This window comes from Taeniopygia guttata, chromosome 4, assembly GCF_048771995.1.
Source record: "Taeniopygia guttata chromosome 4, bTaeGut7.mat, whole genome shotgun sequence".
NCBI classification, from domain to species: Eukaryota; Metazoa; Chordata; class Aves; order Passeriformes; family Estrildidae; genus Taeniopygia; species Taeniopygia guttata.
The window spans coordinates 24,813,788-24,837,459 of NC_133028.1; the positions used below are offsets into that span (position 1 = coordinate 24,813,788).

At 34.7% G+C, this 23,672-nt stretch overlaps 1 long non-coding RNA gene across 1 annotated transcript in view; it reads left to right on the forward strand.

Annotated features, from left to right (window-relative positions):
• Positions 1-265: 265 nt before the first annotated feature.
• Positions 266-23,672, forward strand: part of LOC121469879 (uncharacterized) — a 62,418-nt gene continuing 39,011 nt past the window's right edge. Inside the window, exon 1 of the long non-coding RNA XR_005980168.2 lies at positions 266-836. This is a non-coding gene — a long non-coding RNA (uncharacterized lncRNA). The remainder of the gene's footprint in view (positions 837-23,672) is intronic.

Sequence of the window (23,672 nt, forward strand, 5' to 3'; positions counted from 1 at the left end):
TGTCTCTTCTAATTAAAATCAAAAACCATTGCCATTTTCCTCACTCACACATATTAACCTGCACTCTGGCATTTTGATTTAGTTCTTTCCTTTTTCCCCAAAATATGCTGTTGTGAGGATTGAAGTGTTCAAGTTGTATACAGATATGGTATTTTTTTTATTTGAAGAAGAATATGGATTTGAATTTTTTCCTTCAAATATGATTTAGAATTTTCCTGCTTGGAAATTTTATTTTTCTTTTACTTGTTCTTTCAGATTGATCAACTGCTTGCTATAGAGGGGAGCATTTGGAAAATGCAAATTTAGTGCAAATAGCATGGTTTTCCAAGTAATTGGAATGTAAATGTCACTGTATTATATTATTTGAGATCAATTTACTGCACAGACACTGAATGTATCTTGGTTTAATTTTGTGACTTAAAAATTCCTAAGCTAAACTATTCCTGCATATCTGGGACCTTTCAAGATGTGAAAGTAATTCTGAGGAACAGACAGGTGGAAGCTACCCCTTGATTCTAAATGATATAAAGATATCCCTAAAATACAATTGTCCTGTGATTTAGAGCCCTACTTTGGATTAGAAAAAATTAGATTCAGTTGTGAGTTTTGCCACAGACATCCTATATGACCTTGGACACTGCGCCAGAGGCACCCAGCCAATTGGAAACACAAGACTTTGAGATTTAGCTGGCATTCAAATTGTCTGAATCTGGGCTTTAGCCTCTCTGTGCCTCAGGTCCCTGTCTGTGAAAAGAAGATAAATTGACTTCCCTGCTTCACAGTAATATTGGAAGAAAAATTCATCTGAGACTGTGAGGTACTATTGTGAGGCTTGTGTAAGTATCTTTATAAAAATGTATTTTTACTTTCTGTTACAGTCTCCAGCATACAGTGGAGAACACAAGAACTGGAGTTATGATTTTATCACTTGCTATAGCAAAAACTACGAGCCATAAAATCTTGTTTTCTATTTCCACTTATTGTCCGACAACCAATAGATTTTGATTATTGACAATAATATGTGTGCATGACTTACACTGGATATGCATGCATATTTTATCTTATACAAGCATATGCACTTCTATTTCTGCTGAGTTATGTGGATGTGTTGCTAATGTATGAGCATTTATGACATTTGCTAATTAAAAACACTAACACACTTCAAATTTAGACATCATACTTAAGTTAAAAATATGCCTATATACATATCTCTATTAGGGCCAAAATAGCCTGGGTTCATCTCTCCTGGTGCGTGAGACCAGAGAATGCAAGACTGAGATCAGAATGAAGTTGCTTGGCATCAGATAATCATAAGTCAAGTACAGAGACCTATAGATTTCAAATACCAAATACAAGTCAAAATAATCCTCTTAGACTTTCTTTTCATAAGAGTAGTCTAAATAACAAATTGAAAGTCCTCTTGCAATTTCATGTTTAGTGGAGAAAAGTCTCAAATTTCAAAAATTTAATATTTTTCCCTATCATAGAATCCAACTGTTTTCTTCAGAAATTGATTTGGAAACAGTAAAATTATTGAAATTTGATGTCAAGTCCCATAAAGGTACTAGTATTAAGCCAAAGTTATTCAGGTTATTGACTGATGTAACTACATACGTAAATACATGTTTATGTGTATAATTATCTATCTATACATATTTTGCGTTTATTTTAGGGATGTATATTTTGGTAAAGGTAATCCTAACTAAATGTGTTTCACGAAAAACAAGGAAAACCCATAGCAGATAAAGTAATCACCAAACTCATCTTATTGAAATTATTGCTCTCTTTCATAGATGCCTGTGGTTATTATTAAAAACTCAAAACTGGCATTTTTTCAGCATTCATCCAAGAAAACAGAACTACTTACTTCTCTTTTCTGTTTTCTGCTGTAAGGTCTTTATTTATTTGCCATCTTCTCTATTGGCATTTGAGGATGATTTTCAAATATTTCAATATGATTCCAAGTATTTCACAGCTCTAGGAAAAAATACTGTGCTGCATGCAATTTTCCATCCACAGTTACTTGTAGGTTTTTCCTAGTATAGTTGATTAAAAACCAATAAGTTTCCTGCCTGAAAATCATGTAGATGCAGATTTGCATTAGTTGGTGTCATAGAGGTTGTGTAAAAAAAAAAAAAAAAAAAAAGACAAAAGAAAATTTAAAATCCTGAAATCACCGAATCATAGAATCCTTTAGGTTGGAAAATATCTCTGAGTCCAAGTGCTAATCAAGCACTGCCAAGTCCACCAATAAACCATGTCCCTCAGCACCAAGCATTATGATTATACAATAACTAAATTGTAAGCCCTTGCAGAGGACTGCAATACCTTCAGCAAAGGAATATATCACAAGTGACTGAATTCTGTACTGGCTTTTGTCTGGAATATGTTTTGGAATTGTGAGAAAACCAGTAATGAAAACACGGGGATGTTTTCTCTTTTACTGAATGTGGCTTACAAAGCGCCAAAGACTTTTTGTTTTATCATGTTTCCCTGACAGTAAGTGGACTGGGGGTGTACAGGTGACACAAACAGGGAAGCTGAACCCAAATGCTACAAAATATGGCATTGTGCTCAGTAAGAAAATATGGGTGGAGTAAGAAAATATGGGGGGAAGAAAATGGGAGTTTTGGCCTTTGTCTTCCCAAACAACCATTACATGTGGAGAATCTCTGCTTTCCTGGAAACGGTTAAACTTCTGTCTGCCAATAGGAAGAAATAAGCAAATTTCTTTGCCTGTGTGTGTGGCTTTTGCTTTAGCAATCAAACTGCCTATATTTCAACAAGGCAGAAGTTGAAATTAAACCACAAGTTTTCTCACTTTACCCTTGCTAATCTCTCCCTCTCTCTGAACTGGGGGATTGAGAAAGCAGATGTGTGGGGCTGAGTTGTCTTATGGGTTAAATGTTGACAATTCTAAATGGAGCTCCCTAAAATAATACTGATTTGAAATCAGTGATCTTTTGTATAGTGCTGAAACAAGATGCCAACTCTTCTATGCATCAGTCTATACAAAAAGTTATTGTTTGAGAATATCAGAATTAATTAAGTTTAACAAGGTACAATTCAGAATGTAGTGTCGGAAGAGAACATGGAATCTTTAAGCAATGGAAGCTTCAATAATTTCTAACTTTAACGACAATGCTAATTCTTAATTAGCTTTTTTCTCACCTGACAAAATGCTAGATAGTGCTTTTTTACACTGGCTCCTAAACTTAATGGGAAACTCTGATTAAATATTTGCTTCCTATAATTTCTGAGTTTGTTTAAAACTTACCTTATTTTATACATTATGGTTAGCAGTTAGCATTTCCTCAAAGTATAAAACACCATAATGAGAATTTCATAAATGGAAATTGCTTACTGAATCCTACAGTGCACATGCAGGGAAAAATCTCCCTAAAGTTATCCTTTGATCTTTCATCATAATGCTCTGACTCTGAAAATTTCATTAATTTCAACATTTTTAAAAGTGATTATCCCAATAAGGATTAAAAAACCCCAACAAAATAAAAATGTCAATTAACATTAACAATAATATTAAATGTGTGTGCAAATACACCCCAGGAAAAAAAAGAGAGCTATTGTGTGTTTTCAGTGTTGAGTCTCATTTCTTTACCTTAGATGTAAGCAGCATGCCAAAAATCTTATGTATATGGGTAAATGATAGCATAAAATATCTGATTAATCTATGTACAAACTGATTCATTTGGCTGACGCTAAAACTTCCTATTTTCTAGAGGGGAACAATCCAGATTCATATGGGAGATTTGAAATTATCATGAACCATATCAGATTTCACTCTACTGATTACTAGATCACCACTTTGAAAGCAATTAACAGATTTCAGGATGAACTAAAATTAGTCCCTGAAATGCAGTAGTTTTGCATCACTATGCATCACAGACTGATGATTTTCTACAACTGCTACAGAAATAATGGAATGTAAAACTAAACCTCCTGGCTGCAGTTACATAGCAAATGCACTTCTTTCTGCTTGCTTTATTTGCTTTTGGAGCACCAGGACAGCAAGCATAATATAATTTCCTGACAAACTACACTTCATAGACTCAGATGATATTTTATAAATAGATAGAAAAGGATAGCTATCACAGAGGTAGTTCTTTAATTTGCTAAATCAACTAGATGAAATAAATTTCCAGGTGTACTTAAAAACATGCAATTGATGGTGAGATAATTGCAATTTTCATTTTGCTTAAATTAAAAAAAAACACTTTTGAGTTCAGAAAATTAATTAATTTTGTCATTACACTTGAATTTACAGACACTATATAAAACCAAGAATTTCAAACATATCCATATTTATATTTTTACTGCTTTGGAAATGAATACTGGTTGCATGGTTGCCAAAAATACAGTGCCTATTCATACTGTGTTGTGCAAGTTCTTTGATGTCTTCTTTGTAAGTCTACACACAGGAACATTTATTAATATCACAGTGGCTGTCAGAAAGGAATGCATAAGAATGGCTTTGTGTGAACCTAATGATACTGTTCACAAGTTCAAAGTTGGATGTGTATGCCTTCACAGGGTTTAGATCTAAAACAAATTTTCACTGTTTAAATAGGCTGAAAAGCAGCTATATGGAGATTCTAGCATGAAAATATTTTCTTTTGTAACTTTGTCTCCTTGAAGCAAGGTAAAATGATAACTCTGGAATATTTCCTGACTTTTGTAAGAGATAAATCCCAGAATCCTAGCTGTACCTGATACTTGGAGGAGCCAAGAAAGTAAACATAGTTATGCTCAATCAGAAGAGACTGAGTTTCACTTCATAGTCACATGTAATCTAAATTCCTAGGGTTTTTTTTTTTCAAATTATGAAATTTAAAGTCCTATAGTAAAACCAGAGTAGTGTGCTGTGGAACAACACAAATGACTGAGATACCTTGTTATTAAAGCCACAAAAGGCTTTACAACCTCTGTTGTGTATTTACTGCCTGCTGTTGTGAAGGACTCAACTTCTGACTTCTAGGCATAACTGTAATACTGAACTTTTAAAATGCCTGTGACTGTCATGCCATTGCTTGCAAAAATACTTTTGCAAGTATTGTATACACATAAGTGTATAAATCTCCAGATATATCAGGAGGGATCCATTAAGAAAAGATAAGAGCAAGAGACCACATAGGAGACTCAAAAAGATGCATACATTGAAAAAACTCTCAAATGCAATAGATGTATTCTCAAATTTGAAGAGGAGCTTTCTCAACAAGATTAGAAAAACAGTCATTCAGAAGGTCTGCTATGTAGAAAAATAAGGCTAAAATAATTGGTTTGTTGCAAGTAGGTGATACTTTGATCCTCAAGAAATCAGAGAGCTCAACTCAAATTCATATCTTAATCATGATTGACTTGAAGGGGATAGCAAGCCTAAGAAACACAATACGTAACCAGGTTTTCATTATTTGTCCAGAATCTTTTGTATTTTCTTTGAAATTACCTCAAAAATATTACATTCTATGGACAAAAGCCAGTTTAGTGGTATTATGCATTTCTTCATGGCTGCCAGAAGGAAACCCATTAACAATGCAGAGAACTAGTTGGCTTGGCAAAATTCATGGAGATAACCATGAAATGGGTGGATATGATACTCACATCAACTGGAAGAAGAGGCATGGGCTTGCTCCTCAATAGGCAGTGTTTGTGGGAAGCTGTAAGGTCTTGTAAGCAGTACTAATCTTATAAAGCAAATAATGTCACTATATTTAAATACTATTTCAAGAAAGGATTTCTTAAAATCCATGCTATCTGTTCAGGTGGTAGCTCTATGCACTCCAGGTCAGTGCCAGAAAACCTCCTTCCAGAGAGGCAAAACTTTATGCCTGAAGAGTCTAGCACATATACTGGACGTCCTAAACAGCAAGCTCCAGAATAAAAGCTGTGGCTTTTCTGTCTTCCACCTCCTGCAGAATGGGATCAAATCGGCAAAATTATTGTCACTGCTGTTCCTCATCATGTCACTTTTGGCTCTTCAGTTATCTTTTTCTCTGCAGATATAGTTAACTCAGCAACTGCCTATATGTAAAATTTAAACAGAAATATTCTCATTATGTACCAGAAATATCTAGGCACTTGATAAGGAATGAGTGGGAAACAGCAAGCAGAGAGTCTTCCTTGGGTATGTTTTCCTGGGGTATGTTTTTCCTCTGTTTTTACATGACCTAGAGGCTTTATTCAAAGCATCATATTTCATAGCTGTGTAATGCCTGATGGATCCTGCCTATGGGTTTGTTTAATCCTTTTTGAGTTCATATTTTTGAGCTTCACAACATTCCCTAGCAAAAAATTTAAATGACACATCAGGTGAAAAATGCTTCATCTTATTACTGGTTTAAGCCTGATACATAATAATTTGATTTTGAACTCACTGGTTCTCTAGCTATCAGAGTTATTAATCACCCTACCTTCTCCTTGCTATTTGTGATTCACATATTCTCCATCCACTAACTTGCTTTTTTTTTTTTTTCTTTAGCAGATTCAAGTACCTAATCTAGCTAACCTTTCTAACCTGTCTATGTGTTTAAAATATTTAGTGCTTCCAACCAATCTGCTTTCAGTCTTTCAATTACTTCAGGTTACTCAGTATAATTTTGAATTAACATTTAGAAAGCTACACTGGGTGATCTATGTATCTTTTTCTTGTACATAATGGCTGATGCAGAGCTCATCATTGGTCATGCACAATTTCAGTTGGTTTACATCCAGAGTTTGAGTGCTTTCAGATCCAAGAGCAATGAAGCTGGTGAAGGGTCTGGACCACGAGACTCACAAGAAGCATCTGGGGGGGCTGAGTAGTTTAGCCTGGAGGAAAGGAGGTAGCAATAAGTAAGCATCCTATAAAAAAATCTTAGAAAATTTTGCTATTCAAGTATGCATGCATTTAGTATTCCAGAAGGCCAGATGATTCCATAGAAAGGAATAAAGTATGGCATTTATCTGTTTTCAAGGAAAAGTGACTTCTGAGAAAACTCATTTGAAAAGGGATCCACAGTGAACACTTCACAGCATGAGGACATCTTTCTACTATTGTTCAGTAGTCACATCTTAATTTAGCAGATAAGATGCTATCTTTTTCTATAATTGTGTGAAAAGCCAGGACTGTTGTTGCAGAGCAGAAATCAAAAGCAAGTGGTGTTCCAGAATCTTTTCCAAAAAACAAGTTTCACTCATTAGTTGTATAGGGCCTTAACTTAAATGTAAAATACAGACAGAGGGAAGAACTTATAGATTTTTTTAGCTAACTTAGAACTCTAAATTAATATAATTTCAAAATAATGTGAAATTGCTATAGTAAGTATCTTTATAATAACAGAAAAAAAATATACAAAAAAACCTGCACTGATGGAAAAAGTTGGCAGCAAGCTCTTTTTTAAAAACTTTTCTATGTCAGATTTAGGACAATGAGCTCAGTATCATGATGTCATGTCAAGAGGCTTCAGCTTTCAAAAAGAAATAAACACTGAAGAAGACACAATGGTATGACATGAACATATGTGTTCAAGTTTGCTAGGCAAAACAGAGCTCCCCTGAACCTAAAAGAAATGACAGTTCAAATTTGTTCTTCCCTTCTTTTCTCTTCATAGTGTTGATGAGGACAGAGAAATTCAATCTTTGAAAACAAAGTGATGCTGTATCTCAGTCATTTCCAGAAAAGCTGTGTTATAATCAGGTTAAATCTTCTGCTGACTGTAACCTACACAGCTTCACTTACAAGGCACAGAATAGAGCAGAATTATTCATTTAAATGATGCCTTACTTTTTTTTTGCAATCTATTTATGTTTATAAATGTTACTGAAGCTTGCACTGCTGCTTCTAGACATGATAATTATGACACCAAAGTCAGCATCTTCATTTCAGTAGCAATACTCTTCACAGTGATTGCAACAGGGTTAATAATACATGATTCTGAACCATTAAAAAAATCTAACAACATAGAATCAACACTGATAATATAAACCAAATACAATTAAAACACAATTAATTAAACTAATGTTTTACAGTAGAACAAAGTTCAATTTACTTAATTAAGTCACAAAAAATCTCAGATCAAATTTAGATATTTTTAGATATTTTTAGATATTTTCAAAATTACCTTATGACTAAATATGCGGATTGGAGTAAACAAGAAAATATCTCCTACTGAATCCCAAGGCTTTATAAAATTATTTGCTTCTTTTTCTAATAGCATGATTAATGTTGAATTCTACAAAACTGACTGTATAGAAACAATATTCTGAACTTTGGTTTTTACAGTGACTAAGTGACTTAAATAATAAATTAAAAACATTTTTTCCCCTCCTAGGTCATCTCCTCCATTCAAGAATTCAGTCAGAAGTTCATTCACACCGATCCAAGTGAATACTTAGCACAGTCATTATTTTAAGCTTTTAAAAGTCAATCTCAGCATTTGTTTCTTACATGCTTTCATGAAAGGTCTGCAGAGCCAAGTATTTGCTTTCCCTCTGCACTCCACTGTCTCTTGTACCAGCACAGCCTCAAAAGAGAAAGTGAACTATCTCTGAATTTGAACAGATGTAGGATGGATCCAAAATGAAAATTAACAATGTGGTTTCAATAGAAAAGGATTTAAAAAAATATAGAATTTTAACTGATAATGTGTTTAATAAACCACTCAGGAGATATTTTGTGTCTATGCTACTACACATTACATTAAAAATATGCTTTTTCACTAAGAGCTGCAACTCAAAAACAATTATCTGCATTCTGTATGCACTTCAATAAGCAGCAGAAGTGTGCTTTTGTTCAAAGCTCCCACAGAGGCCTGGGGTTTGGTTCTCTTCACCCTGTTCCCTCTACTTTGCCTTTTTATATTTTCCCTGTAGTGTGCAGAACCAAAATCAAGAAAGGTTAATTCCTACAAAAAAAGTTAAGTGCTACCAATTTACTCCTGGCTCAAAAACCACTATAAGAGTTCATACACTGTGTCAGCTTACTTGGCAGAAATAATGAGAATATCTGGCACTTACTAAATGTTAAGACTAGGTCAACTTCCTTCTTAAAACAAAAAGCATTGACTCTAAAAACACTGCAAGAACCATGGAGCTGATGGATAGCCTGGAAATATTTACATTCTTTTTATTTTCTCCCTCTCTCTCTTAAGAACCAGCGTATATAGTGCATTAAAGTCATATTGCTAAATTCTTACATTTTTAGAGGATTTAGACCACAAGATTTGCTGTTTAGAGTCAGAAACTGCCTCCAGGAAGAATCATATATCTCTTGACTATTCACAATGACTGATTCCTGCTTGCTTATTAAACATTTCAAATGCTTGCTTAACTTGTAAGAGTGATAACTAAGGTCTTTAAAAGTAGCAGTTAAAAAAGTAGTTTAAAAGCTACTTATACCAGGTACACACACTAATTTCCCAAGTTATCAATAGCAGCTCATTTTAGTAACATGAAAACTGTATTAAAAAGGGAAAGAAAAAGATTATTGTTTGAAATGAAAATGTGTTCTAGATTTCTTTTTCCAACCCCATTTTCAAAGAATAAAATAAACCTTCAATATTCATAATTACATGTCTATATCCTTTTTGAAAGGGCAGATTTTTGTTGCACTAAAGTCAGCTGGTATTTTTTATTAACTTGAATTTCATCAGAATCAGAATCCAAATCCTGTCTCTCCCTCGCTCTCCCTTCCAGTTCCATTTATTCAGCAAGAACTTTGTGCCTTATAAATAGTATTTTACATGTATATAAAATTGTCTCTTCATTCTTTTAACAAAACAAAAATCACATTTCTGAGATAAGAATAAAGCAATTTTCATTCATGTGATAATAGGTCAAGTAAGAATCAGCACAAACTAGTAGTAAACATCAAATCCTAGATAATGATTAAATAATTAGATTAAATTAGATACTCTTGAATTTTTAGTGGTCTAAAATGGTGTTCTTATGAACAATTTGGGGTCATGTTCTCTTACAGAAATTCCCTATCAAGTGTCTAATCTGGACATACATGAGGAAATGTATGCCTATATTTCTTGACAAGCCTTAAGGCTTCCCTGCCTGGCTGAGAAACTTCTTTCTGTCAGTGTTGAAAATACTCAAAATAATCTTTCTCTAACAGTCCTGACTAGAAGACAATTACATGATTTTTCTTTACTAAACCTATAATGCTAACTTTTTGTGTAATTTACACCTCCATGTTTAAAAGCCTTCCAATGTCTGGCCATTGGTCAATAGAAAGTAATGTTCTTGTCACTGTTACTAGATATTCAGAAATACAGATGATTCCCATTCCCTTCAATTCCATGGTCTTCTGCTTTAAACAGCTGAGAGATCTCCTCACATTGCCTCATGCAGGTGTCAATGCAGTGTCTGAGCTGTTGTGCACAATGAGTCCAGACCCCACCTCACAGAACAATACCCCTCTTCCAGAAGTCTCCTCTTCTACCCTTTCACACTCCATCTTCCCCTTCTCCTTGAAATCTTTGAATTTTACTTCCTTTCTATTTAGTTCTATCCCTCTTTGTCTTTTTATGAGGAAGATTTTCATCATGTCTAGAGAATGGACTTTTCAACTTCACATTAATGCAGGAGCAAGAAATGCATCAACCTTCCAGCGACACAGATCCCACCTGTCATTTGCCCTTGTGAGATTGCACCTGAACAACTGTATCCAGCTGTGCTGGCCTCAGCACAAGAAAGGTGAGGGCCTGTTAGAGCAGGTGCAGAGGAACCCATGAAGATAATCAGAGGGCTGGGACACCTCTCCTATGAAGGCAGGCTGAGACAGCTGGAGTTGTTCAGCCTGGACAAGAGAAGGCTTCAGGGAGACCTTATTGAGGCCTTCTAATACTTTAAGGGGTCTCATAAAAAGAAGGGAAAGGGACATTTTATACACAGGCAGGTAGTGACAGGATAAGGGGTCATGGTTTAAAACTGAAAGAGGACAGGATTAGTTCAGATATTAGGAAGAAATTCTTTATTCAGAGGGTGGTGAGGCTTAGGAAGAAATTCTTTATTCAGAGGGTGGTGAGGCACAGGCACAGGTTGCCCAAAGAAGTCACAAATGCTCAATCCACAGAAGTGTTCAAGTCCAGGTTGGGTGGGGCTTTGAGCAACCTGGCCTAGTGGTAGGTGTCCCTGCCTATGGCAGGGGCTTGGAATCTGATGGTCTTTCAGGTCCCTTCCAACCCAAACCATTCTGTGATTTGCTGATTTTAAAACTCCCCATTTATGTGTTTGAATTACCCTACTGACTTCTTGTTTCACTATTTACCCTCCCTGGAGCTAAAACATTTTTTTTTCTTCTCTTTGTTTGGTTGTTCCTGATATGACATATTACCTCAAGCATCTTCAAATATTTTTACAGGTCTAAAATTTCAGATTTACAGTATTTCATAATTTTGTGACCTGTTTTTTCAGTCTTAGCCTGAATGCAACAGTGCATATGTAGGAGAGCGTGATGAGGCAGAGCCTGGCTGACAGGTGTGAAGCTCTGCACTACTGCAGCAGTCCCTTCATTTGGTTGTACCTCTAGGAGGAGGATGAGGAACTCCTCACCACAACCCAGGGTTTACTGTTCCTAATCATGGTGATATAATCAATGTGTCAGCTTATGTATGTTGACAGCTTCTGGTGAAAACCTAGCAGCAATGAAAAATCACAAGTAGCTTAATCTTTTCATGAAGGAAGATGTGGTAATAAATACACATTTTCTAACTAAAAGATAAAAAGGTGAATTTTTATGTAAAAACACTCAGATATAACCATACTAAATTTAAAATGAAAATCACATGATTAACTGACATTTATCTTAAAATTGTTTTGATTACAGTATATAAATTCTCTGCAGATTTAACCATCTTTTATATTTTAGATTACTTTTTTTGTTGCTATTTAACACAAATATTGAAAAGATTTCTTTCTCTCTTGTCTGAGGTTTTATCTTTCCTTTTTTATCTCATTGCTACCTGAAATCAGCAGTGCTACAACTTTTTTATATCACAAAAATTCCAGAGAGATGTTTTTTAAAATAAATTAATGAAATATAGCATGTAGATACATTTTGTAAAAAGATGGCATCCGCATTTCTTGGAAATATTACATTATCTTGTTCTTTCTTTTGTTCTCCTTTCTTTCTTTGTTTGTCTTTGTTGTCTGTATGTATGCCGGTACCTTTCTTTTTTGTGGGTAGTGAACTCCAGCAGCACCCCTGGAAGAAAACTCAGAATTTTGAATGGCACTTTAAGTTAGCTTTTAGTGGAGTTGGTCTTCTGTACTGTTCTTGAAACTGACAGCTGAAAACGTATTATGAAACTCCCAATTACCTTTTCTCTCGTCTATAAAAACTCCTTGTGGCAGCATCAGGGTTGTGCAAAGACACTGAGGTACTTGTTGTGAAATCAAAGTCAAAATAAGCACTTGACTAAACTTTAGAAAAAATCACCACATGGTACAGATTTTTTTGAAGACAACAGATTAGTTTTCAAATTTGTGTTCCCTTGTGTTTATTATTGATGAAAATACATTCATGTCAGTAACATAAACATTCTAAAGTCAAGAAAAACACTAATTGAGACATTTGAAATTGTCTGGTATAATTTCAGGTATAGGTTTTTCAATATAAGCAGTAATGCTTTTTTGTACTTCTATTCATGATGCCCTTAAAATGTCCAGTCAGGATCCACAAGAGACTTACTGTACTGTAAATAATTTACCAGGATTCAGAATACTAGTCCTTGCAAGGAATACTACAATTTGATAAGTAGGACTCACAAACAATAATTGAGAGGGCAATGCAAATATTAATCAAATCTTATATTTTCTCATTCCCCCACCCAATATTGACTCAATAAATGTCTAGGATATTCTTACCCACAAGAACTCAATTTTACTGACATGCATGCAAATTGCTTGTTGAATCCTCTACAGATAGTTAGAGACCAAGGAAGAAGATACTTTAAATTAATCACAGACATAGAAAGCACTAATGAGAGCAAATTACAAATAATTTAAAGTTCATCACGTAGCCATGCATTAAGCAAGTAGATTAGATTAGAAGAATAGACAAAGAAATCACATATTATTGCAATATAAATGTAAGTTTCAGATTTCTTCTGCAGGAGAAAAAATAGCAGAAGTTTTGCCATCTCAATCCATAGTTCTTTCTACCAGTATTTTACCAGTTTTACAGAAGTATTTCTCTGAGTCAGTTGGCTGTGGTAAAGCCTACTATAAAACTTAAAAAAAAAATGAAGAGTTTCAGTTCTACATACTTTTGAAATTTCTTGTCTGTGGTGCTCTCTTGGTATGCTATTTAACTCAGAGTGACTGATGACATGTCAGTTTGCATTGTCAGTATGTCACTTTGGTTCCTCTAAACTTCTGTACATTTGTAATGTTTTATTGGTTACTATACTAAGAGTCACTAAGATTAACACCATACAGAAGGTTTTCATGTTGATTAGCGGTAAACTCACATTAATTTCACTTTGTCTATTGCCATTTCAATAAAAAGTACAGAATTAGTGAAGTAGATTAATACAAGTTTCTTTGCTAGGGCCAGTAAAAGTTCTTCAAAGGAATTGCTGTTTAACCAACCTCTTTTCCTTCATTGAAGCTATCAGCAAGTATGTGGGCAATCTGCTTTGCACAGCCTACCAGGGGTCTTGAGGAAAAGTAATCAGCTATGGCATAGAAAAGGTCCTAGCATAAATAAAAATATTGCAAGAGAGTGGAAGCAAACATTCAGTTGTAATGGGTGGAATACTTCTTTAAAAAGGAAGCCAGCATTGGAGATGGAGAGTCATGCTGAGTCATGTGCCATTCAAAGCATCCAAAAATGGTCTGGAAAAGTAAGGAGCAAGCCTAAAGTTTGATGGTGACACAAAAATTATTGATGTCAAAATATAGCTATATTAGTGTTAGAATAAAAAAATAAATTGTAGTTGAGGAAAGAACTAATTGCAGAATTGCAGAAGATCCTTCTGAGACAAACTGTGGGATAAATATTACAGAATAATTCTGGTCGGAAATTACCTTTAAGATCATGTCCAAGCATCAACTGGGCATAAGTAAATCCACCACTAAACTATGTCTCTAAGGGCCACATCTCTACATATTTTACATAACTCCAGGGTAGGACAATCAAAAAAGCATGTGAGTGAAATAACACTAACCTCACACAACATCAAGAGTTCTGAAGTCACCCTTAATCTTGAAACTGTGACAGTAGCATGCTCACACAGTGGCAATCACTAAAGAAGTAAAATATTAGGAATTTGGAAATAACTGAATGAAAACTTTAGAAAGAGAAATGCTGAGACCTACTAACTTCATAAACTACCTCTGGGTATTTCTGTGTTCTTCTACAAAAAGTTCTGGTAGTCAATTTACAAAAGTGACCTGAAAAGAAGTAGTAACTATCCCATGCCATTACCCAAATATGTCAAGGTAATTTGTCCTGTCTTCAGTGGATGCCTTTATTTTCCCCTCTGCCAAGCAATGACTAAATCTCTGTATTTTTGCTGGAAAACTTCTTGCAGAGAAAAATCTGTGACAGGACTTTGTGTTTATATATTAAGAGCACTATTTTTTTTTCTTTCTTTTCTTTTTTTAATGCAGTTTTCTTCAATTTTATACACTCCAACTAATCCTGAAAACCAGGTCTAGTAGCACATCAGAAAAACCATTCCTAGGGTCAATAAAATGTTAGTACCTGAGTATTCCCAGCAGACTCTGGCACCAAAATTAAATTTAATCTAATACAGGAGAGGCTTACCTACTACCTATATAGTTGGCTCCCTGCAGAGAACAAAACTGTTACATCTATTATCCTAAATTAGGAATATATACTTGCATCATTAGAAAAAAGAACCTGAAAGATTATGTGTCCTCCTAGTTTCAACGTCAGCCATACAAACAGTAATGGTGTTGTGAAACTTTAAATTCTACTGATCGTGTTAAAAAAAAAAAAAACAGGGTCAAGAAGCTGACATAATTTCTGAGGTGTCAGAAAGCAAAAATTTAAGATGGCCTTGAACTTTCTACTAACTTTTGTGTTCTTTGTTGACATATTTTTTACCACAATCAGATTTAAAAAGTAGATTCCAGCTCTAAAATAAGTGTTATAAATACCTCTTAGCCATTCCATTTCATTGATTAAAGCTGTTAAGAAAGGAAGGAAATGACAAAGTAGCCAAAACACTTGTATCCTAAGCTACATGATAAATTCCAAAATGAACAAACATACCATTCTTGCCGCCTCCTACATTATTTAGCTAGTTTAACAAATGTAAATTAAGTACTTGAAGTCAGCAAAATTAACTGTAATAGATGAGGCTTACAAATGAGTAATTTTGTACAGCTGCCATTTGCTCAATATTATAAAAGTGCTCTTAATTTGATTTAACACATCTGTAAAGTGACTTCATTCTATAGATTTATCATCTGAATTTGCATTTTTTTTCTGCTTACAGGAGGGAAAAGTGAGCCAATTTCACTTCAAAATTCTCATTTATTAGGCTGTTATATAAATGTCTTCTATAGTGCTTTGTGATGCAAGTATCAGCAACAGCAGTGAACAGGGTTCTGTGGTAATTAGGGATAAATGAATAGATCTGAGTAACGAACCTCTAAGGTTTTGTTTTGATTTGTCACTCCCTCTCCCTCCCCGAGTACACCCCTAGTTACTCTTCTGCTGTGGATTTTGAAAACCTAGACAGCTACACATGCTTGTATGATTTATTAATCAAAATAGAAAGAAATGCTATCTTGTTTCAGTGATTTAGAACTGCTCTATTAGTTTGGGTACAAACCCTACATCCATTTAAAAATAATGCAATCATCTACGTTAATCTTTTCTGTTCAAGTAGTTCTGTCTCTTACCTGGTAAATGTAGAAGTAAATTTACTGGCTTCAATGGGGTTAATGCAGAGTATTCTTAGCTTAGTCATATTCAGTATTATTTTGTCCAGAGAACATCTTTCCGATCTTAAAAAATAGCTTAATTCTAGCAAATGAGATTATAAAAACAATATATAGAAAAAAAGCTTGCCTTTTATATCATTCATGAAATTTTGACCTTAATGCATTGAAGGACAAAAGGTCTGTAAACATATTATTGATGTTACTGACAGACTGTAATGGATCACAAGGTTTTTCATAAATCTGTACTGTGTACTGCATATCTGAGAAGAGCTTCAAATTTTTTCAGAAATATATCTGTATTTATATATGTGCCTTACAACATGACCACTTCTCAGATGAAAATAAGTAACAGATACTTACTATGTTCTAGAGTCGTAGTTAGCTTTATGACCCTATCATATTCACACATGAATTCCCTAATTCAGCACAGTTATGTTTATGTGTTTTCAGTTCCTTAAAATTCATACTGCTCTTATTAATTATTTTAACATGTAATGACTGAATTAGAAAAGGATTTCAACTCCTATGTGTCATCTAACTTTTGTCACTGCAATGAGACAACTGATGCATGAGGTATTTAAAACTTGTCTACATGGACAGCAAATCAAATACCATGTTAAATAATATTCTGAGTAGATCTCACAATAACCTTGCCAATAAGCTATTCATTCCATGGAATAATTCACTGATCATGTGGCAAGAGACAGGAGGAAGATAGCAATAAAATCAGTGGTTATTTCACTCTTCCTAGGGAAAGATGTGTGAAAGATATATCTGAGTCTTTTGTCCAGTGTAAATATAAATATTTATATATGTTATAAGATCTAAGCTTTATTATTGTTGTTGTTGTTGCTATTATTCTTATATTAATTACTCTATCAATTTTTGTGTTAATAATTTTTATACTGACAACTGGTCTTTTCCTGTTGCAGGTGTTGGGTTCCTTTAGCTAATGGGCAGAAAAATCTCTCTCTCTCATTTACTAGAGTCCCTGCATGTAATGGCATTTTTATTCTGTTTTCCTAGCTCTTTCATACAAGGAAAATTATCTTTAAATCTTTGAGAAACTTGAGACACATCATGTAGTAAAGTTCCTCCTGCTCCTGCCACTTTTGCAGTAGCAAAGAAGTAAAGTTGAAAGTTAGTCTCAGTAAACTTCTCTGAGCATTAACAACACTGTCACATGTTCTGGCATTATGTGGCTGTGACACAGCTTTTAATTTCAGAGATTAGCTCCAAAAACTAAGAGAATATATCTTAAAGATAAAGTTTAACCTAAGTGAAAAAAAGCAACTTTAAAGCTGAATTATGAAACCCAGCTAAACATTTTAAGGTCTTTTTGTTCTAGTATTTCTGAAGATCTGCTGCCCATGATTGAATATGTGGAAATTTGTGTCACATTCAATGCAAGATTGACACATAATTAAAACAAAAACATATTTAACAAAATACTATCATGACATCTATGAGTTTTTCCATTTTTTGCTTGTACTATTTTACTATGAAAATATATAAAGATATGTAAGTCCTTTGGATTTTTCCTAAAAAGTCTATGATAGGGCCATAAAGCTAACTACAACTCTAGAACATGATAAGTAACTGTTACTTATTTTCATTTGAGAAGTGGTCATGTTGTGGTCATAAGTCACATACATAAATGTAGACAAATATATTTCTGAATAAATTCATTTTTATGGAGGAAAAGCCAGGTTTAAACACTCTGCTTAAACAGTAGACAAAATATTATAAAATTTTGCCCAGTGTTGCGCTGTCTTTATACATTTAGAAGAGACTTAGATTCTGATCTACAGTCTTCACTTTCCACATTACTGCAAAATGGAAGACAAAGGTATATTTGTTATCATCCATTGTACATAGCTATAGACAGAAACAGGAGGAAAATAGATAATAATTGTGCTTACATACAAGGTTCTGTCACACTGAGCTTCATGTTCATTCACTGTCAAACAAATTATTCAAAAAAGACCTATGGAAATGAAAAGATTTATGTTTCCTTCATTAATTATGCATTTTTCTATGCGTTCACTGTAATAAGTAGGAGCAAAGTTTCTTAATGTTCCTTGAATATTTTTTGTACATGATGAATAAGACCCTTTTAAGTCTGGAAACAGTGATAATTATATTTTGTACACTCTGTGCTGAATCTATAATTCTCATTAGACATACAAGTTCTTCCACAGTATTTCAGGTAATGAAGAATAACCAGAGCCATGCTGCATTAAGAGGCTCATTTTTCCATGGGACAATAAACCATACAACATTTATATTAGTGGCTCTCTGAAACTGCACACAGTAGACAAAATAGCAGTTACAACCATCCATCTTATGAACAACAGTGACGGGTGTTGCCCAGAGCTCTAAGTAACCTAAACATCAAAAAGCACTCAGTCTCTTAAAAACTGGTTAGAAATCATACAATGAGACATATATTTGATCCTCAAATAATCAATCATTCACACGTATTTTATTTACATGCTGAAGGAAGTTATGAAGCGAGCATAAAGTGTATTTGCTTTCAAGCAGAAATTTGATATAGCTGAACAGATAATATAAAGCAGATTAAAAAGTCTAGAAATACCAGAATGTTTGCACAAGCTAATATCTCATTAGGAATGGGAATATGGACACCTATAGCAGTGAAATTAATAGATCTGGGAAAATCTAAGACAAAATCATATAGTTGTTTTGGTTTGGTTTTTTTTTTCCTTTTTAGAGCATTTTCATGTTGTTACTGAGACCAGCATCCAAGTTTGTTTAAATACCTTTTGAATAATAAATTATTCTTCTTTTTAATCTCCTGCCCCTTAATCTTTAATGAATTAAATCCTTATGAAAATTAGATTCCTTACATCCAAATTTGTTTACTAATGTGCAACTTTTAATTGCTGTGAAAGTTCACAGTGCTACAATATTTCCTAAGCAAGCTTTCTTTTCATGACTTGAAATGTGGATCTTGTTCAAACTTGGAGAATATAAAATATGTTTTGCAGCATACCTAATTGTCTTCAAGAATTCAGACACTCTTCCCTGTTTATGCCATTAGAGCTATGTATGTTTACGTGGTTTATTTACAAGCCTGAGTCCTACTGTTCTGTGCAATATGCTGTAACTCACTTTTTCAAGAAGATACTATCCCCAGGGAAATTTTCTTCTAATAGCAAGTATTTAATAAAATATTTATAAAAGACCAAACAAATATAGCCATATCTTGCAAGGTTAGAAGCCTACCCTGCCTGTATAGTGCAATGTTCACCAATTTTGTTTCAGTATTCTTTTAGGAATTTCACATAAAACAAAGCTTCAAATGTAAAACAAACCCCCGCTCAAGACTATATTGCACAGCACCCACCCAAACTTGGAACCATGATACACATACTTTTTCCCTCATGTAAGGTGGTTCATAAGGAATTCTACTTGGACTTGCAATACTTTTTTTTTCTCAAAATTCAGCCCAATATTTAAGGGTGGTATTTGCACTGTGACTGGTTCCCATTTAGTATTTTTATGCCTGGCAGGAATTTTGAGTGTGGATCAAAACTAAGGGAAATTTTCAATAACTTGGCAGTGATAAGAAGCCTGAAAATGAATACAAATGTGATGTGCCCACTTCATGCTGTCAGAGAGATATAAAGTGGTCTCAGCATAAATAAGAAACCCTACAGAGTTTGAGCATGTCAGCGGATAGTAGCTCAGATGCCAGTAGTTAAGTATTTCTCTGCATATCAAAGCATTTATAAAGAGAGGATCATTATAATACAAAAAACTGCAGTCTTTGAGTGAATGTCTGTGATGAATAGAGGTTTAGCTACCTACAGTGAGTCTGAAGGACTAATTTTTCTCTTTTAGTACCTGCTAGACAAAGAGATAGCAATTGAATATCTTTTTTAAAGAGTTTTGCCACACCAAACAATAAAAAAATTAATAAAATAGTAGACAAAATACTGTATCCTTCATGATCTCAAGAATAGGCCATACGTTAAACAGTTTTTACTACAAAAATCTATTAGTTTCTTACAAACTAGAACTTGAGTATTTATGATGCATATAACAAATCTGTCTTGGCAATATCAAAATTCCTCAGAGACCTCATTTACAGAAAAACTACTTTTACTTCCCAGTATGCTATTTATAATCATCTCAATCACTGGTTCATTATAATCTATTTGAATGATCCCATTTTATTTTCAGATATTCTACTCTCATAAAACTCATACACTATGATAGAAATTGTGATGACACAGTATTGTCACAGAATCACAGACTGGCTGAAGTTAGGAGATATGAGGAGCCCACCTGGTCAAAACCCCTTGCTCAGGCAGGACCACCTAGGTATAATTGCCCACATTCAGGTGACTTTTGAAGCTCTCCAAGGGTAGAGACTTCACAATCTGCTGGGCAGTCTGTGCATGTGCTCAGTCATGCTCAGAGTAAAAAAAGTGCTTCCTGATGTTCAATAGGAACACCCTGTGTAGTTGTAATTTGTGTCCATTGCCTGTTGTCCTGCCACTGTGCAGCACTGAAAAGAGCTAAGCTTTGTCCTCTTTGCATCCCCCTATCAGTTTATCTATGTACAATACTAAGTTTCCCTCTGAGGCTTCTCTTCTCCAGTCTGAACTTTTCCAGCTCTCTGTCTTTCCTCATAAGAAGGATGATCCAGCCTTTTCATCATTTTTGCAGCTTTTTGTTGGATTCTTTCCAGTCTGTCCATATCTCTCTTTTACTGGGGAGCCAAGAATTGAACACAGATATCCAGGTGTGGCCTCACCAGTGCTCAGAAGAGGGGAAGGAAGAAATCACCTCTCAACCTGCTGACAACTCTTTTTTTAATGCAGCCCAAGATATCTTCCACCTACTTAGTGGTAAGAGTACATTGCTGGATGACGTGAAACCTGCTGTCCACCAGGACCCCCAGTACATTTTCTGTGAAGCTGATTCCCAGCTACATGGCCTCCAGAATTTATTGGTGCCTGGCATTGTTTCCTATCAGCTGCAGGACTTCACACTTCTTCTGGCTGAAGCACAGGAAGTTCCTTCCAGCCCATTTCTCCCAGCCTGTAAGGGTCCCGCTGGATGGCAGCATGACCCTCTGGCTTATCATTCTTTAATTCCAGCTCTGTGTCATCACCAAGCCCATGATGAAGATGTTAAACAGGATTTAACCCAACACTGACCCCTGGATATACCACTACTTGGCCTCCTGCTAGTCTTTGTGCTCCCACTCTCTGGACTCAGATATTCAGGTAATTTTCAAGCACCTAACTCTCTCCTTATCCAGCCAATTCTTTAACAGCTTGTCTGGGAGCAACAGTTTCAAAGGCTTCACTGAAGTCTAGGTAGTCAATATCCATTGCTCTCTCCTCATTTACCAATTGAGCCATTTCATTGTAGGAGTTTATTGAATTGCAGCACACCAGTCATGGGAGTCATCCCACAACACCTTTGTGATCCCAAAACAACCATAGCCCTGCAACTCCACACAGGTCTTTAACTCAGTGTGTTTATTCCCCATACTACCTCCTGTATTACGGTACAGGCACTTTAGAAATGCACCTCAGCATGTTGAGTCCCTGGAGAGGGTCTTGGGGATTTCTGTATAATTGCTCCTTATAGGCACTTCCTTGCTTATTTTCAAACATTGGGGGTGACTCAATTTGAGAAATATTAAATTTTTGCATTTCACAAGTTATGTGATCTCCATGCAGCTTCATCTCGCATTGTTTCATTCAAAATACCATAACATGCCTAATATTTTATTTATTTATAAATAATATTAACAAATATACTGCAAAATTATGACATTAATACAAACTATATATCCTTCGTTAAGTTAAATATAAAGCATTTAACTTTACTAAATTTAAAATCTACTTTCTATTTTAAATGCTCTTAAATAGCTACTATGAAAGTTACCCAAGTTTCTCCAGACATTCTCATGTATTTCCAAACTTCCTTTTGTTCGTAATACAAGGGTGAAGAATTATTGCCACAAGATAATTAAAAGCTTATGTATAAGGCTTAGATACCACCAACTTAGAAAGCATTGAGCTAGATCATTGCTAAATCAAAGCAGATTCCCAAAGCTGCTGCTAAACCATAGATGAAGGTTAAACAGTTTCCTGACATCATTTTTCTTTGGGCACATTGCAGGTATTCCATGCCTAGTGAGAAATTAACAGTATTAATGTCTTTGAAGTGTCTGTGTCATAAATGCTGTGGCAGTTGGCAGACTTTCTGGCACAGACAAGATGAGACCTATTTAGCAAACATGTCAAATTTGCACAGCTTTCACACTATGGATGTTCCAGCACAGTTTTGCCAAACATTTCTGCTTTTTCTGTAGTGTTCCCTGCTTCAGTAGAGCACAAAGTTATTCTCACACAAAATGCTTGATAGCAGCCCAAGGTGATGACATCCTTAGAAGAGCATGAATGTGTACAAAGGTTGGTGAGAGCTCCCAGAGGCTGCTTGCAGCCCCATTGCATAAATGCATTGTTTAGTATAATCTAGAGATTATTCGCTAGAGAAATTTCTTCATTACAGTTTCCCTCACATTGCAATTCAGTATATGGGGACTAAATATTTACAGCTGAAAAAACACTGTTACATGATTGATGTCCACTTTAAACTCTCCTGGCTGCCATCACCCGTGTCTTTACCCCTTTTTGTAGTCAGTTTTTCTTTAAGTTAATAATTATCAGTGAAAGTAGGACCACTTTATCCTTCATAGAAATGTTTAGAAGTTAACCCCATCATCATATTTTATCTCTATTCAATGTAATTCTTCCCCTTCTGCAGTTACCTTAGGTTGACAACACCTGATCTAAAGGCAACATTAGAAATATCTCATTACTGGAAGCCACTATATCAGAAGGAGCTAGTCCTGCATTCAGAAAGAAGATAGAGTCTCTGCTTCTAAGCTATATATTGTGAAATCTTCCTATGAAGAATAATATAAATTGTGTTATTTTTTGTCTCCAAGTCTGAAGATTTTCACCAGACCTTAGGAGAGAATTTATGTTATTCATACCATTTGAATCCAACCTGCTCCTTCAAGAAAAACTGTGCTCTTGTAAGCTCAAAACCTCCAGTGGCTTAATCAAAATCCTGTTCACCGTTGCTATCTATTTCAATTCCTTGAATCAGGAGCTCTTAAACCAAAGTTAAAAGCATCAGACCAGAACTGGCATTTCTGCTTGAATTCCAGTTAAAATTTGAGTTGTTTCTGATTTTTAAAATAAGTATACTGATGAAAAATAGACATCTTCTAAACTCTGCTGGAAATTTCAGAGATATAATGCTATATAAAAAAGCTTGTAGACACTAGATTTTAATTTCTAAATCATTATCTTTATTATGTTCTTAATTTCTCACAACCTTCTGTCTCAGAGATGGGAGCTGTCCTTCAGTACTCGTATCTCCATTGTTTACTTCAAAATATTCTTTGCTGCATAGAAGAGTGAAATAGAACTCTTTTAAAATAATTACTTCACATAAAATCACCAATGCTTCCAGTGTTGTATTCCAGAAACCATTCAAACTAGACAAAGTATCTGGAGAACTCTGAAAGGGGAAGGTTCAAACACATCATATTTTCTTGGGGGGAAAAAAAAAAAAAACATGAAAGATTTTTGTCACTAGCCGTTCTTTTCTTTTTTTCTTTTTTTTTTTTTTTGCCTTGTAAAACATTGAAATAAAATTATGCCAGGTGCCTCAATCATAGCCTTAAT